At 43.3% G+C, this 19,044-nt stretch overlaps 1 long non-coding RNA gene across 1 annotated transcript in view; it reads left to right on the forward strand.

Moving 5' to 3' along the window:
• Window positions 1-11,090: 11,090 nt before the first annotated feature.
• The window catches only part of LOC123362505, a 38,892-nt gene continuing 30,938 nt past the window's right edge, over window positions 11,091-19,044 (forward strand). The window contains exons 1-2 of the long non-coding RNA XR_006576460.1: window positions 11,091-11,476; window positions 12,125-12,199. This is a non-coding gene — a long non-coding RNA (uncharacterized LOC123362505). The remainder of the gene's footprint in view (window positions 11,477-12,124; window positions 12,200-19,044) is intronic.

The raw sequence follows: 19,044 nt of genomic DNA on the forward strand, positions 1-19,044 counted from the left end.
GACAAAAAAAATTGCCTCTGCATGCAAATGTTCCCTGACTTCAGGGGTATTTGTACCAGTGGTAAAATCCTGGCTCCATTTAAGTCAATGGAGCTTTGCCATTAACTTCAATAGGGCCAGGATTTCACCTCTGGACTTTAGGTTTGGGATCATCACAACTTACAACTGCTGTACAGGAACGGTGGATTATGTTTTCTTTTCTTCAGGTCTAGTCTCCTCTTGAGACATGGGAAACTCTCACTTATGGCAAGGATTTCCACAATGGATGTTAATGCAGTAAAAGAAAACTGATAGAGATGTTATGTGAAATGATAGAAGCTTTTAAAACAGGGAGCTATGAGTCCCTAATGATGAGGGTTAGTTTCAAAGGGGTCATAGGATCTTATGCAGATCCCTAGAAGGGCTTGTGATGGGTTGAGAGACATAATGCTAATATATCTATTGGAAAGAGTGGCTTCCAGCTGCAGTAACTCACATTAATATGCAATACAGCCATTGCTACCTCTTGTGATAGGGATGAAATTAACTCACCACCATTTTATTATAAAAACATTAAATTGTGATCCATTGGATAATCAGCGTGACACTTTGATATGCTCCTTTTACAGTACATCATTTCACTGCAGTTCTTACAAAATAAAGTCTTAGCAAGATGTCTACACCTTTCCCTCAACAGCCATTTTAAAGACTGCACAAGGATAGTCTGATAGGTCTAAAGAGAATGTTTTCAGAATATAATGCAATGCTTGTCAGCTTCAAGAGATCTAATTATTAAGGGCTTCAGTAACAAAAACTAAGGAAACCTAGACTCTTTTTAAAACTCCTGTAAATGCATGGTGAATTTTTTTCCAGATGTGACGCCTGCCATTTTTATTAGCAACAGGATAGATCATCATATTAATTCAGGTGCCACAAAATCTTGTTTGTTGAAACTGAAGGCAGCTTTGAAAGGACACAGAACAGTAGAGATAGCCCAAGAGTCTAGTCAGTGCCCTTAGTTCTGACCTTTGAACCAGATCCTTCTCTCAAAGACAAACATGTAAACCAGGAGCAGCTGATCACTGGAAACCTGATCCAAAGTCCGTTAGAGTGGATGAGAATCGGTCTGCTGATTTCAGTGAGCTTTAGATCAGACCTTAATGGGCATCTGGGGTTAAGCCTCCCCAATAACACCCTATCTATTAGCAAAGACATAGATACTGGGTAGGCCGCCAGATGTGCTGCAGAATGGAGTCCCACCTGCTGCTTCTGGGCCTTCCTGGCTCCTGCCTCTGGATGTTGCTGAATCGTTGGTTGCCATTGGGAACTCTCTGCATGGGTCCTTCCAGTTCATGGACTGAAGGGACCAGAGGGAAGAGGCACGGAGCAGGGAATAAAGGTTTTCGTGGGGCCAATTAAGATCAGGGTGCCCCTTTTCATTCTCTGTCTGCCCACTTCCTCACAAACCTCATTTATCTCCCACCAACACACGTCCCTGTCACAGCCTCAACTATGGTGTTTCCGTTTGGAGAATACAATCAAGCTGCTGGGTAGCATGGGGTGGGGAGTTGTTTGGGGTTCCCAGCCTGTAAACTGCAGGCCCACCACTTACAGACCCTCCACTTACCCAGGTAGTAACAGCCACTCCCACCAAGTGAATCTTGTAGTGCCTACAAATCACACCAGTGGAGTTGGGGTGATTTGTTTTGACAATCCATCACGGTGATGGTTACCTCAGCATTTCCTCTTAACTTCCCTTGTGCTTATGGGAAGAGTGAACCTGAACTCTACAAATATGCAGAATAACTAACTACAGATCTGTTATTTAGTCACTGAAGGCAAAGTTTTAAAGCAGTACTATTGCACCTGAGCTCTGATAGTAGGTTCCTTATACACCATGGACTTACATTTTTGGATGTGTTGCAGTAGTTTAAGGGATAGTCTCCCACAGAAAAGTTGGAATCCACCCTTTGAATTTGCACATTCATTTTGTTGTGGCTACTGAATATTTGGTCAAAATCCTAAACACCAGGTCTGAAGCAAACCTTCCTGTAACATCAATGGGCCAAATCCAAAGGAAATGTCCAATTTGAACCCAAAAAATAATATTTTTTAGTTAAAATCCCAAATTGAAAAGATTCAACCAAAGAAAGAATATGTTTTGGTTGCCAAGCTTTTGGTCTCTCAGTGGGAAAAAAATCAAACTCTTTTGAAGAAAGTGTTTCACAAAACTTTTTTTTTTCATTTAAACCCTTTGCAGGAAAAAAAACATCCTGATAGTCTATCACAAAATATATTGTTAACAAAAACGTAATGCATGAGCATCCACAACACCGGCTGAAGTCATTGGGAACTGCAGGTGCTCACCACATCTGCTAAACCAGCCCATATAGTCCTGCAGTCTAAACATTCCAATTATCCTGCAGGGAAGAAGTGACTTTTTACAGAATCTCACCCTGCTGAGGGCAATAAATCCCCTGGACGGTGGACTTTCATATCTCTATGTTTCTGCACACCTAGCTTGAGGCAAGATTTATCCCCAAACATTACAGTACGGGAAACAATGAATATCCTATATGAATGAGGCTAGATTCAGATACTCTTATTATTCACACAGAATATTCCTTTATTCTGGGGCTGGTCCCACTGAAGTCCATGAGAATTTCCCCGAAGTAAGGTGCTATTCAATATAAAGTTGTCAGGCCCATGTTGTCTAGGCCCGGCTATTTAATACAATCAAATCTTATTATATTCATGTGACAGTAGCCAATGTGTGTTGGACAACAGAAGATTCATAAGGTGTGTGCAATCACATAGTAAAAGTGGATTGAACTATGATTGTGATATGGGAATAAAATCGATTTTTACAAGTCAAACCCAGATTGAAGCTTGATCCAAAGCTCTTGCCTATCAAAATGCAAAATGTGGATCACCAGAAACATGTGAGATACCTAAGGGAGCTCATTAGTTAAAACACGTTGCCTATAATGTGCCTGGCTTCAAGATTCACATTTGCATGTTTCAAAGGTTTATAAATACAAAGGCAACTGTAACACTCACCCTAATTTATATGTAAACCTCACTGATCTGTTGCAGAGTGATCTTCACTCTGTGTAGCAGCTGTTGGGAGAAACATATAAAGCTATATAGGAAAAGTGTGAATTAGATGCAGCCCACTTGCTTAAAAAATATAATCCAAAAATACATGGACTTTAACTAATATAGCAGAGAGCAGAGCTGCTGCTTATTATATAAAATGCAACCGTGTTTGAAAGAGCCCCCATGAAGTCTTCAGTAGAGAAGCTGTGCTAAGAACCCAGTTTCATTATATTATTTTACCCCATAAAACAACTAAAAGGAAAAATAAATATTTCAATTCTAAGGCAGTAGAAATGAGCAAAGGATTTATTGACATAGGGTGTCTGGCTCTTTGTCTGGAGTGGCTAGACTTTACCTGAAAGGTTAAGAGCTTGACAGTGTAGTCTCTCAGCTCAAACAGTAGCAACTCAGGCTTTTAGATATGAAGGTCCTAGATTCAATCCCCCCAATAACCCATTAGGTTATGCTGTTACCATTGCAATATGCCACAGGTATGCTGTCACTCATTCTCTCTACCTTGTCTGCTGTGTGTACAAACCTCTGATTTAGAGCATGGCAGATCTAGTATTGGCTGCTTATGGGTAGTAAGTAATAAGGCCCTGACTCAGAAAGCTATTTGAGAATTTATGCAAATTAACCTCCGTGGGATTTCTCACATGATTAATGTTACATCTGTGCTGAAGTGGGGCCTATGTGCCAAACTTGCTGCTAATCCTTTCAGGAACACTGCTCAAGAGAAGGAAATCCAGCTCAGCTCTCAACACCCGCACCTTCTCCCTCAAATAATTGTAGCTTTTGAGCATGAATGCATTATTCTAAAGAGGTTTTTCATCTTATCTCATGCAGGAGGATCAATCCTGCCTGAGTCAAGCTGTGACTGAGTGAGTGAATAAGAGAGCTGAACTCCAAAGCAGGTGTTCGAGGTGAGCTCAGGAAAGGTGAACTCCCCATCCCATTCAGTCTCCATCACCATGGGAATGATCCAGCTCCCACGGAAGTCCATGCCCACATGTGGAATGGACACTGGCTCTCCCTCTCAGAATCACTGTCGTGGAATCAGAAAGAAAAGGGGGTTTGCGTGTCTTGAAGGAAATGGACTCACACCAGCCCCCAAGCTTTGTAAACAATAGTGGTAGCCATTATTACTCCTGCCCTAGAGAAGGAGTGAGGTCCTTGTTCAGGTCCTTGTCCATGGTTTCGGGTAATGTAAATGTCACATGCCAGCAGAATGCGACACTTGGAGACGTATTTCCCTACCCTTGGCTTCCCCTCATTTCAAGTTGCTTTGTGAATCCACTGTCCCCTACCCATTAGTAATGAGGTGTACTAGTCCCCTACCCCTACCCATTACGTGGTCCAGGGCTGCCCAGAGGCAGGGGCAAGTGGGGCACTTTGCCCCAGGCCCTGGGCCCCACAGGGGCCCCTATGAGAATTTTTCGGGGCCCCTGGAGTGTGGTCCTTCACTCACTCCGCAGGCCCCGGAAAACTCTCGTGAGGCCCTGGCCCCTGGAGCTTCTTCTGCTCTGGGTCTTCGGCGGCAATTCGGCGGCTGGAGGTCCTTCCACACCAGGACCCTGAATCCTCTGGGTGGCCCTGTTGTGGTCTCCAGTAAGCAGGAGCCTGTCCTGCTAACCACTCGCTAAGTGCCAAATCCTGAGTCCAGCACCCTGCTTCAGCAGCTTAAAGGAATCCGTCCTGCCTACCTAAAGCATGGCTACTGAGCTGATTCATAGAGGCTGCTGTAACCCCATGGACGGACTAGCTTCCATGACCCCTTAGGGATCAACACTGTGTAGCAGCTCCACAGCTCCCCCAGGCCATTCACACCCACCAGCACTGGCTCTCTGGCAGCTGTACAAAGAGAACCTGCAGAGTGAGGCTTCATATCACACTGGGAATATACACAGTCCTTGCATGTCCCCAGATCCTCCTCCCCACCTTGGGCAGAAGAGCCTAATTAGCTCTACTGTCACACTGTTCAGCTATTCAGGCAGGCTGAGGGTTTGTTCTTGAGGGTAATTCCATCTTCTAACGAAGTCAACGGCAACATTGTCCATGAGGAGCATAATTAAGCCTCGAAGTAGTAACTGAAAAATTAGCCCCATATCTGGGGCTGGTGATTGGAGTGAGCATCTTCTTCTACCTTGCCAGCCCACCTACAGCTAGACCACGACCCCCAATGAGTATCTGCTTGTTTATTATATCCAGAGGGAAGCACAGAGATAGGATTTCCTAGCTGAGCAGCGTTTTCTTTGCTCACAGCAATAAGCCTTAATCATTTACAAAGTGCAGGATCTGGCTCTAGCTGGTTCTATTCAGGGCCAAATTCTGCTTCCCTGACACACTTCAGTACTGGAATTGAAGTCAATGGAAATGCTCATGTGAATGAGCGTTATACAAATTGGACTGCAAGGAAAAGCAATGATACAGTTTGTGATATTTATTTTGTCTAGTATAATATTGAGTCAAAATAAACCTGTTGTTGAGTGTGTGCCTGTACTTGACACCTGAGCAGGCTGCACTTGTACTGGGCATAAAAATGTCTACATTTAAAATTTATGCAATATCATCCGAGTGCAGAGGACAGAGTTGTCAAGGGGGAGCTTTTAATGTATCACACTGAGATAATTCACACACTAGACTATTCTAAGCAGTTCTCCTTTCTCTGTCCCAGAAGCTGTTCCATAGATAGTACAAAAGGCACGTACAGTGAGCAGCAATGTGGCAGATATCTTACTACCTGAGAGGAAGGCTGGCCTGCTGGTTAAGGTACCCCAAGTGACACCGTATACCCCATCTGTATGCCATGTTCACCACTTTTGGATGGCTATGATATATTTGGTATAAAACATGCCTTGATAGGTATCATTTGAACACTCATGATCTACTGAACATCATCATCCCTGCTGACATGTGTGTACCGTCATTGTATATGGAGTTATGAGATTTTGCTACAGGTTTGTTACTGAAACATGTTGTGAGTCTGGGAAGAATGCCGACAGATGGGTCCGTAAAGATGACAAAAGTCCTGTAAACAAAGGCCTTGCACGTCATCTCCAAAGACGCCTCAAATATCATGTGCACAGAAGGTCTGAGCAAGAAATTTACAATTCACCTGAAACGTGCATTAAATCTTATGTACACCACAGACTGATTGTCTGCACCCCAGCAGGAGGGAGGTGGCAGAATTACTCTAGGAGAGCAGGAGGGACTAAAATAAGATACAATGGCTTCATCATTTACCGCTCCTGCTCCACCTCAGCACATAGAAACTAGTTCATTTGGAAGACAAAAAGAAGCATAATTGAACTGTGGGAAGGGTGGCCCCAGGAGGTAAGGAGACAGCCTGTGAAATGTGTTCCAGCTTATGGTGAGACAACCTGTTTTGCTTTTAGAACTGTTGGCCTTGGTAAAGTTTAGGAAATAGCTTGCGTGTTTATTTCTTTTTTTCTTTTGTAACCAATTCTGACTTTTATGCCTTTATGACATATTATCACTTAAAATCTATCCTTCTCTAGTTAATGAACTTGTATTATTTTATCTAAGCCAGTGTGTTTGTGCTGAAGTGTTTGGGGGACCGCTACTCAGGTCAGCAAAGGCTGATGCATATTTATTACCCTTGGATGGAATGTTGGACTTGTAATGAGCTTACCCTGTCCAAGGTGGTCTTGAGCAGTGTAAGATGCCCATTTCTGGGGCGCAAGGCTGCGGCTGAGGGATATGCCAATATCGCCTTATATCAGTTTCTGAGTGCCTGGAGCACATGGGTGCCACTTTACTGAGTTTGTATTTGCATACTAATGGCGGTGTAAACAAAGCCTGGAGAAGCTGCTTTTCACTAGCAGAACCGTATAAGAGACCCAGATCTGGAGGATTAAGGGGACAGTGCTGTTCAAAAGTCCAGATTGTACCTTGGGGGGTGTCACAAAGGTGCTGCGCCTTGAGGATGCAGAAAAGCTGGGTTAAATTCTCCCCTCTTCTGTAGACTCCCTGTCTTGGTCAGTTAGTCTTTCTGCACCTCAACTCCCCATCTGTAAAATGGAGAAAATACTGTCTCGTCTATTTAGAGTGAGGCAAAGATTGTCTCTGACTGTGCTCTTATGCAAAGCACAATGGGACCCCATCTTTTATAGGATTTCTGGGCATTATAGTAACACAAACATGAACACAGCATCATTCGATCTCAGTGTAAATGGGATGGAAAGATGCTATGACACTATTCTCCTCGCTACTATCGATTTGGAATTTTTGCAGAGTGGTCGCATGTATTGGGAACGTTTACACCCCCTCCTCCTCTGCACTGTAAAACCACACTATTTTTTAACCCTCTCAGGGCACTATCATGTTGCAGCCAGGTGCCCAGAGGTGTTAAGCATGAAAGTGGAGATAGGAGCAAAGACTCTGGATCCCTGTGGCCAGATCTTCATCTTGTGTAAATCAGCTTTTGACGTCGGTAGAGCTACACCAATTTACAGCCCATGAGGATGTGCCCCCTGATGTCTGCTGTCTTTCCTTAACACTGTAACCCTTCTTCTGACAGTACCTTGGTGGCCCTGAGTGCATTTTGCGGGACTACATTTATCAGCGACCCACTTTGATGCAGGTGGGATAACCGTACAGACCCATTTTTCTTTATTTCTGGGATTACTGCTAATTGTCTGAAGCCACGCACTTCTCTGTGCCTCTCAGGTTGTGCTTCCTGAAGCTTAAAATAAAGATAACTGGATATCGCTAATGAGTACACTAGCAATCTTAGTGTGCTTAGCTTTACAATTTAGGGGCGAGACATGCTTTTGTTGCAAAAAGAAAATCCATAACAGAGATAATAATTGCCAATTGTGCAGAGAAACCTCTATGTATTTTTTCTGCAACACACAGAAAACCACTTAAGAAATCTAAACATTTGCAAGTTCAGGACTAATCATTTTCCAGTCTCCCTTTCTCCTACCATGCAGCCCACTGGGATGCTTACAGTGCGTCTTGTACAAAATTAGTCACTGATGGGCCTAGCCATTTTGCAGTGCCGGTTTAGTTTATGAGCTCTGTGGAGCAGGGATCATGCCCTTCTGGAGAGGCACAAAGCTAACCTTTGACTGATAAAGTATAATGCAACAACTGCAAATTCCAGCATTTACGGCCAGCTTTTTAGCACATGGAAATCCATGTATCCTCACCGGCTTCAACAGAATGATGCTAATTTACACCATAGAAAGTAAAGACCTGATCATGTTCATAACTTCACAACTGGATCTCTCAACCTCCATACAAGAATGGGGAGATCATCCCACTCCACAGTGGCATTCCTCTCCATCCTACAACTCCCTCTTCCCCCAGGGCTGTCCATGAAATACAGAGAGAACCATGGAAACAAGGAGTGGTGAGTGGATCAAGGGAATCACAGTTCATTGTACTACACGCTCTGTGGAGATTGCGTACAGTCAGTGGCTGCCTCACTTTTCTGTGTCCCTTCCTGCCCAGCTCCATATTGGGAACTAAAGTTCACCTTGAAGTGAAACTAGCAGCATGGCACAACGGGAATTGCAATGCTGGTGGGAGGTATTGGAGATCCACAGCCACTATGGGGAGATGCTCAGAGGCCCCTGTGTCCTCCCCTGGATGTATGTGATCTCTTGGCTCTTGATGATTTTGGGGCAAGATCTTCACCTTTTTTCTGTGAGGGCCAAGGTCCCCCCTCTCCCCTCCACACACACAATGGAAGGATACAAGCAAAACTCCTGGAAATGAGCCCCATGGAGTTTTTTCAGTCCCCTGCTGTATAATTACAGCATAGGGAGACTAACAGGGTGTCAAAATACAAATCCAGATCCAGTGGTTCTGTTTTGCCATATAATGGGTGAAACTGAAGTGCAGAAGTTGATAACCCAGAGATTTGTGAGGTTCAAAATGCATATCTGGATTTTGCAGCTCAGCTCCATTTTATATGAGAACACAATCAGTACTCAGAGAGACACAGGCAGTCAGCATCCACAGGCCCAGCTGAAGTCATAAAATCATAGAATATCAGGGATCTTAGGAAGTCATCTAGTCCAACCCCCTCCTGAAAGCAAGATTAATCCCCAGACAGATTTTTACCCCAGCTCCCTAAATGGTCCCCTCAACAATTGAACTCGCAACCCTAGATTTAGCAGATCAATGCTCAAACCACTGAGCTTATCCCCCCATCGATAGAAACTGTAGGTGCTCCACACCTCTGTAAAAACAGGCATTCAGAGAATGGGGTGAAGGATAGTGCAACAGTTAGGGTGCCTGCATAGGACTCAGGAGCTGCAGCAGCAGATTCAGATGGCTGTGATATAGCCATGGTCACCCGTAGAATGGATTTCCATCTTGACCAGTCCCTTGCAAATCTTCTTCCTTTGGCAAGAGTCAATATAGGAGGATTTAGGGTTCTTAAACCCCTCAAAATTGCATCTTCCCAACTCATTCATGGTTGGCCTCATGCTCTGCTGCCTTTGACCTCAGGTCTAAAAACATTCTGTAGAAACATACCCACTTCTGCCCATTGGGCATGACGCAATATTGCAGTTCTCTTGTTCTCAGCTGGAGAAAGACTGCAATTTGCTGGGATTGTCTACGTATCTCCTCATTGATGACAAAGCCAAGTCAATGGATGTTAAGAATCTGCCTTAACTTTTGACTCCAAAAACTGTTAAGTTTCCTGTCCTCAGCTGTTTTTAACAGCCTGGTTTCTGTTCCATATAACAGAGTTGTCAGCATTACCGCATTGAACACTTGTATCTTAGTGATCACACAGACTTCCCACTGCCCAAACTCAGGCCTTTGATGATGCTGAAATGCCACTGGTGCAGGACCGATGCCACTTGTGACTACTTTGGCTATAGAATAGACTTCAGGAACTCTTGGTTTAAATTCCCTGCTCCACCATAGACTTCTTGTGTGACTTTGTCATTTAGCTTCTTTGTGCCTCAGTACCTCATCCCTAAAATGGGGATCATAGCACTGTGTAGCCCAGTGGCTTTCAATCTTTCCAGACTACTCTGTACCCCTTTCAAGAGTCTGATTGGTCTTGCATACCCCAAGTTTTACCTCACTTAAAAACTACATGCTTACAAAATCAAACATAAAAATACAAAAGCATCACAGCAGACTGTTACTGAAAAATTGCTGACTTTCTCATTTTTACCATATAATTATAAAATAAATGAATTGGAACATAAATATTGTACTTACATTTCAGTGTATAGTATATAGAGCAGTGTAAACAAGTCGTTGTCTGTATGAAATTTTAGTTTGTACTGACTTTGCTAGTGCTTTTTATGTAGCCTGTTGTAAAACTAGGCAAATGTCCAGATGAGTTGATGTACCCCCTGGAAGACCTCTGAGTACCCACAGGGATATGCGTACCCCTGGATGAGAATGACTGGAGTGTAGCCAATTAGTTGATTTTATCATTTAAATGTCACAGTTAGCTCATATATTATTTCATATGTAATCAGTGTGTGATGAATAAATATTAGTAGGATAGAGTGATGAGTATGTACTTGGTATATAAGTAAAGCAAAGCTGTTATTTAAGGCCTACAGGCTAAGGCCTGTAAGATTTCAGCTTAGACACACTAGGCATCAGGGTCAAGGTGACTAGACATGAATGCGTGTCCCAGGAATGACTCTATGCCAGTAGAGTTACAAGATTACTGTAAAGGATGTGCCAATAAGTGACGTTCTGGGAAAATCTGTTGCAATGTACCTGTCTAGACTGCAGTACACCGGTCTAGACCACAAGACAACTGATTGTAACATCATGGAACATTTTGCTCTGACCGCAGGTTACTATAGGAACATATTTATGGAAATGTTAATGAGATGTTAACAAGAATAAGGAGAATTAAGAGGACAATCTGTGAAAACCAGGGCATCCCAAGATTTATAGGGTATGAGAATACAAATAAGAAAAGAATGTTGGCACTCTCATGACTATGCATAAGGTAATAGGCATGATCATAATGACAAGATCAGAAGGTTCCCTGCTGTGGATAGGGTGAGAAGACTCTGAGGGAAGACCCCAGCAGGAACCACCCCTTCATCAATGACCACCTGTTGAGAGATCCACTAGCCTCTATAAAAGATGTGGCCAAATCATGGCTCGTGACCACAACTGCAGCTCAGAGAGCCCCCCATGCCCCACCTTTTCCACCTACCAGACCTGGAGGTGGAGCTCAGGACCTTTGCCTTGCTGTGAGTGGTGGGGTAGGGGCTTCTGCTCAGTGAGAAGGGAGATCTAGGGGCTTCAGCAGGAGTGGAGCTGAAACCCTGAGCCCCAGCAGGTGTCCCCAGCTCTCGAACTTCTGAAGATTGTCATATGCGGCTCAGTGGGAAAGCAAGTTTGGCCACCTCTGCTCTATAATAGCTGTGGCTTTGTGAGTATGAATATGGCATTGGCTATAACTTGGGCTCTCTCAGGTTCTGTAGATGGGTATGTGAGTGTAACCTATAATGTAGGGGGAGGGATAGCTCAGTGGTTTGAGCATAGGCCTGCTAAACCCAGGGTTGTGAGTTCAATCCTTGAGGGGCCATTTAGGGATATGGGGCAAAAATTGGTCCTGCTAGTGAAGGCAGGGGGCTGGACTTGATGACCTTTTGAGGTCCCTTCCAGTTCTAGGAGATTGGTATATCTCCAATTATTTTATTACCTAAACAAGAAATTTTTTTAACTTGTAACTGTGTTTGTGGTCACTGTATACATTCTTCGGATGCTCCTAAGAATCTCCCAATCTAAAAAAAAACGTCAAGGGTAACCTTCACCTTATTGATCTGAAAACTGCAACACCACAGGAGCCGAGCTCACTCCCTAGGAACTCTATAGTTTAACACAGAACTATCAATTCAATCTTAGATAGACACTACAACTGCCCTACCTCACAGGGGGAATGGGAGGATAAATAGGTTGAAGACTGTGAGGTGCTCAGATTCTATACTAACAGGGGCCATGCAAGTGCGATAGATAGATATTAACCTCCTGGAAACTGTGTCGAGCACACTTTGACTGTCCTTTACCTTTTCTGTAGAGTGTCACTAACTAGAAAAGAATGGGAAGATTCTACAAGAGTTAAGGGCTCTCTTCCTGTACAATTTCACTCATTGTAAGTGACTATTATCAAGCTAGTGTGAGATAAAATAGATAAATAAAGGTCTGAAACCAGATTTATTTTTTTTAAAGTGTGTCCTGTTTATAGCTCAAAAAAGAGATTCAACCCAATATTTACTTTTTTAAATTGAAGAAAGTTTCATCTGGAGTGACAAGGTATATTTCAAGTTTCAACTCAATGCAATTTAAAATGGTCATGGTATTATACCCTAGAAATTGGAGTTCATGATAGAATTGCTGACACACGGTCTTATTTTAGAGTGGTTTGAGTGATGCTGCTGTAATAAAGGTAGGATCCCTGTCATTTTGGACACTACATTCCTCTCCACTTATCTTTTACCTGCCATGTAATTAAGGTGGCTTGTTTGCAAATAATTCTTACCTGGCTGCTCATGATTTCATGGTTCTGAAGACTGTTCATTCCATTTGGAGCTGCACTTGAATATAGGGGCCAGTACCTCAGTTGGTGTAAATCAGCACAGTTCCAGTTGTAAGGTGTATAGACATTAAAATATGCCTTGAAAATATGTTTTAACAACTCCAAGTCTCTCTGTCTCTCGGCTCTTTTAACTAGGTGGTGGCAATTGTCCTTGTGCATATGCCAAACCTTAGTTTCCTCTTGGAGCTAAAGACAATGAGAGTCAACAGGCTCATCCCAGCAGGTAGGACATCTTGTCCGGGGAGTATTAATTAAGCTAAAGCTAAAATACACAGTTCCCAGGAAAGGAAAGCTTTGATGCTCGATAAGAAATTTTCCAACTGTCGTTAGTTTCCCAACCTAAGGACTCCCATAATTTACTTATGGATGAGACTCCCATCTCCCTTATTCTAGCTAAGGAGAATTCCTGCCAGGCAACAGACAAGAGCAGCTGCCACTTTCCTGTGCAGAGTATCCCATTTTATCCTATATGCTTATTAATAGCCAGGGGAGAGGAAAAACTAAAAGTAGGTTTAAACCCATTAGGAATAGCTTGCTAGTGACCACAGAACCAGAAAGTTCCAGAGGTCAAACCTCCTGATACTTCAAGAAGTCTATCTATATCTTTCATCCCTTTTTGGAAACTATGTATCTTGTGTGCTTGACAAATGAGATATATATTTCTATATGTGCATAATTTGTCCTGTTCCTCCAATGTAATTTCTCATATCCTATGGTGAGCCTCAAAAAATGTGAAGTGAAATATAATAAAAGAATATATGGATTGTCTCCACTGGATTTAGGGGAAGGTATATAAACCTGAGATCACCACGTGGGACTGTGTTGGGGTGTCCAAACTGTCAGGAAAGGAGCAAGGAAAGATAGGTCCATCAATGGCTATTAGCCAAGGTGGTCAGGGATGCAGTCCCATGATCTTGGTGTCCTTAAGCCTCTGACTGCCAGATGCTGGGACTGGACAACAAGGGATGGATTGCTTGGTGATTTCCTTGTTCTATTCATTACCTTTTGAAGCATCTGGAACTGGTCACTGTTGGAAGACTGGATACTGAAATAGATGGTTTGACCAAGTATGGCCATTCTTATGTGTGCTAAGGTAGTCCCATCCCTGCCAGTCATGCATGGTAGGGAGGAGGGCTTTAAAAGGCTGAGAAGGGAGCTGCTGGAGGGGTGCCTAAAGCAGAAAGAGGAATCACAGCTGTGAGGAGCCTAGTGAACTCCAGGGGCAACCCTGGTAGGAAGAGACTGACTCAGCTACCTGACCATAAGGACTCCAGTAAAACTACTACTCCTGGAGCAAGGTGATGTCACTGACCTTTTTATTGACTACGCAAAAGGCTTGTTCTCTGATGAGTCTGAACTTCTGCTTTTCCCCGACCCCTAAACAAAGTAAGCTGGGCTGCAAGGGTGGGGCCCACTGCAAGGACTAAAGGGCTAGGACCTGGACTAGGTAAAGCCAGTGGTGGTAACTGGGCATGGCAAGGGGCATCAACCCAGCCAGGGAGTTGACCCAGAGAGATTCTTTTTGTAGGGACACTCGAGCTTCATGATCTCCAGTGGAACTGACTCCTGTACCAGCCATTCCAGAGTTAACAGGATAAGAAAAGGTGAAATTCCATTTCAAAGATTTTATTTCCCTTTTTGTTCTTTCATATCTATAACTGAAGGTTGTCTTGTTGCCTTCTTTAGGGAGGCTTTAGGTAACCATATCTTAGATTTGAACTCATGCCCTCCTTTATAAGTCAAGCAGAGTGGCCTAAAAAAGATTGAAGACAATTTTAAGCAATTGCTTTTGATATTCTCAATCTGTCCCTTTTGGACCAATCCATTCAAATATCAGGGACCACACTTCAAAGGGTGTTTTAAAGACACATGCATCCTTACGCCTTCAAAAAATCTTTGAAATGCGATAAATGTGTTAGGTAATAAAGAAAAGATAAGTGATGGTCATAATCATATGTTATAAGAAATCTCAGTTACTTGCATTGTTGTTTGGGTTCAATTGCTTAGCTTTACCCCTAGTCTATAACAGTTATTTGCAAGACTGTATAGTCATATACAGTTTATACCTGGTCGTGTCTATACTTGAGTGGTGAACTCTTGATTGTATATTAATGTGGTGCTGGGTGAATTATTAAATTGTTTATTGGTTAAGAGTAACCAAGTGTCTTGATTTGAGAAATAATGTTCAAGATAGAAATTGACCCAAAAATAATCTAGTGTTAAATTAGTAAACTAGCACTACTTGGACTCAAGACAATAGGGTTATCCTATTAGATTCCATTTCAATACTGGCCATAACACTTATCCAATTGGTAAATCTAATTTGTTAGAGTTCAGATTTGAAAAATAACTGGCACCTCGGCAAATTCATGAAATTGCCCCCTGTCGTGCTTCCATTCTGAAATCAATTATATCAGTGGAGCTATGCTGATTTGTGCCAGCTGAGGATCTGGCCTCTTGATGTGCAAACCTCAAAAGGTTTAGAGTTTGTGTTTGGTTTGGATGCATATCTGACCTCTTGACTACAAAACAGGGCTGGCTCTTCAGATTTTGGTTGCAGTTATTAAAGCTGAGGCATTTAAGGGACTGATGGAATTAGGTGCTGGTTGCCTATTTACTTTTGTCCCCTTTGGAAATCCCACCCTAAACCAAAAGGGAAACAAACCTATTGGACTCTAAACCCAAAGTTCAGTTCTGGAACCAGGTACAGGTTTGAGGGGATGCATTTTCCTATACCGTGTTCCCCCCCTATGGGTTTGCCCTATTCACTCAACACCCTAGGGATCTTCCCATACACCTCATGTTCCTCTCTAACTCTGCCCACTTGCAGGGCTTGCATTCCAGCTGCCAGCCGGACACGCTCTGGAGCCCATTAATCAGACACAGGGGAGCACTGTGATATGGTAGCACTGCCTGCCTGATGATCCACTGTCTGAACATCGAACTGCCAGCATGTCTCCTGTTCTGTTGAACCCATATTGGTGCCCATTCTATTCATTTGGATTCTATTCCATAACCCCCACCAATGGCCTTGGGCAAAGGGTCAGTATATGACTGCCTCATGCCCTCTGTGTAAGTTGGGTACTGAGATGTACTGGGATAGTACTGGGGATGCCGTACAAATTGGTTCACTCTGCTAATGCTGTGGAATGTTGGGTGCTCTCGTTCCAGTGGAGTTACAGCTCTGTATAATTGCAGACAGAATGGGGGATCTCTGAGTTAAAAGCATCTCAGGTTTCAAACCTTTTTCAAGCTAATAATCTCAACCCGTCTACCAAAAAGCAAACAAACAAAAACCAACAACAACCCACAAACCTCACTATCTCTCTTCGAAACACAAACAAATGTAGAGGTTCTTAAAATATTATATATACATATACATATACACACACACGCCCACACCCCGGCATTGGGCCCACAGGGAGAGGAGAGAGCACAATATTTAAAGCATATAATATAACAATATCAATGATTTACAGTATAAAATACAAAGCATAAATATTTCAATTCATGTCAACAGAAGCATGACATGTAAAAGACAAGTGCTTAAGTTTTCTTCTTAGGGATTCAGACATGACAGGCTGGATAGTAAAAGTATCCATAAGTATATATTTCCATTAGTGCAAAAAAAACCCATAATCTAGAATGTTTTGACTCAAACCCACAAAAGCACAGCGATTCGGAGTTAAAGCTCTCTCAATACTCTTAACACAATCCCCTTCTGCCGAGATATTACAACATGAAGTGCCATCTACCAAATCAAGACACTTTGGTTACTCTTAACCAATAAAAAAAATAAGATTCACCCAGCACCACATTAATATGCAATCAAGAGTTCACCACTCAAGTGTAGACACAACCAGTGTTCTAGGTATGAACTCCATATGGCCATACAGCCTATTCAGCACCAGGCATTGTTACGTGGCCTTATAGGGAATCTTAGAGCAGCAAAAGTACAGGGGAGAATAGATAACACATTACAAGTATGGGCACAATGTGACTTGCCAGCCTCCTCTGGAAAAGCATAAACTATAGCACATTGTTCTTTGGTCCAATTCTCCATTATGCCATTTAGCATATTTTCTCCATTTGACTTCCTGCCTGCTGCATTCGGCACCTTTCAAATCTGCAGGCCAGGATTCATTCTCACACCTCTTTCCTACTGTCTCTGTGCAGCCTTGTCTACACTAGGGATGTGCCCTGATGTCACCCATGGGCTGCTAGTGATCGGTGTCATTGCACAAAGGCACAGCCCAGCCTGGACAACTCTTCAGAGCTGGCAGCTCCCTCAACTAGTGAGCCATCATGAGCTAAGGCTCCCCCTTTCCGTTCCCTCAGCATGCTCCCTTTAGCCAGACCCCTCGTATAGTATTGTCCACCCAACCCTTCAGTCCCTTTCCCCCACCCACCCTGCCATGTTCCCACCACTTCCCATGCTGGAGATGCCCCCCATTCCAACTCCACAGATCCTCAGCTACTGATCCAGCTGTGGGCCATTAACACAGACACCACTGCTTGGCCCCATTGACTCCCTCTCAGTATCCCCATACGCCCAGCCATGATATATTCTCCTTCCGGCTTCATTAATGCTCCCAGGTCCAGCCACAGCTTTCCTTCCCTCCCTCCCTCCTCACCTCCAAAATGGCAAATAATAGTGTGGGCCATTCTTATGAATAAGGTACGCTGCTATGCACTAGTGCCATTCGGTAGGGTTAGTCGAGCTGACTAAGAGACTCTTAGTGATGTTTTTACAGCTCTAATACATGTGTTGACACCATAGCATCTCCTCTGAATTCATCACAACATCCAGTCAAAACAGTGTCAGCAAAAAGCCCCCACTCGTTCTGTGCAAGTACCCCCTTCTTCTGCTGCAGCTTTGCATTACGGAAGCACCCAAATGAGACTAGGGTCCCATTCGGCTAGGTGCTACACAAATAACCAGTGGAAGAGACTCTGTCTCCAAAGATCTGACAATCAAAATAGACAAGGCAGACCCAGGCAATCAGAGAAAGTCACTTGTCTGAGGTCACACAGAAGATCTGCCTATTTTGGGACAGATCTGTCTGGCCCTAATAGTGGGGAGGGCCCAAGGAACTCATTTTGTCTACTTTGTCTGGCCTACATAAGGGCCTGGCATAATTGTAGCCCCTGAACTCTGAGGAGCCACAGGGGCTGTGTTCCATCCTTACTGCTACCCCCTTATAGGATTGCAGTTTATACCCTTTCACCCTTTGTACAGCTGGACAGATCTCCTGACCCCTACCAGAGTCATGGCCTCTAGCTCCACTTAGCCGCTTTGGACTCTGTATCACTGGACATCAGACACCTGGAAGACATTCTTGACTGTCTGGTGCAGAGTGCATCCCACTGCTCCCCCTGGCATGGTAGAGGCCTGTCCTTCCCCAATAATGGGCTCTGCCAAAGTGGCACAATCTAACCCTCAGCATTGACTCTTACAGGCCACCATTCAGCAAAGCACTTCATCCTGTGATTATAGGAACTTGCCTAAATCCCAGCAAAGCCAATGGGATTTATGCATGTACTGAAAGCTAAGCACCTGCTTAAGTGCTTTGCAGAATCAGGGACATAGTTCAATAAGTGATTTTGGTCTCAATGTTTAAAAAAAACAATCAAACCAAATATTTCCTAGGTTGTGTGACTAGATAAATTCAATGTGTTTTTTCTTTGATAACTGTAAAATCAAGGATGACTTAATTTACTTTTTGTTGACAGTTGTTACCCGGAGAGCAATCTCTTTGTTTATGCGGAGGAGAATTACTATAAAGACATTGATCCTGGTGAGCTTTACCTTAAACAGAAGCATCTTGTTGTTTCAATAAATATCTCCTTTGAGCTGCTAAATGACACATCCATTGATATCATACTGACACTGCCACCGGCATTCTTCTGAGAGCTGGAGACTGTCATTGATAATCTAAATGGAGGGCACTCGCTCAGGTGAAATTATAAGAGCTCCTGCATCAATGGAAGTGTGTGAGCCATTTCTATTGACAGTATAATAGCATTTGGGTCAGCATCATGCCATTTCTAGCACATTTTCCCAAGCCCATAGTCCTTGAGACACTTCTGCTGACAATACGTCTGCATGCGTCCTCCCAGCAATTGAGCTATTACATCACTGGTGGAAATGTCTGGATATTTCCGACAGCACTGGGAGTTGGCACGGGTGAACCAGCTCTTAAAACTCTCTGCATCTCAGCTTGATTCCAAAAGCAAACCTTTTGTTTGTAACATATTGTAAAATATTTGGCTACATACCCTCTTTTTCCCAAAGGGTATCTGAACTTGGCTGAATTCAGCAGCAATGGCATTGTTCAATGAAAAAGTCAATGGAAAACTCCCAGTTCACCCTAAATGCTCACAAAGGGAATCTTCCTACT

This window comes from Mauremys mutica, chromosome 2, assembly GCF_020497125.1.
Source record: "Mauremys mutica isolate MM-2020 ecotype Southern chromosome 2, ASM2049712v1, whole genome shotgun sequence".
Lineage (NCBI taxonomy): Eukaryota > Metazoa > Chordata > Testudines > Geoemydidae > Mauremys > Mauremys mutica.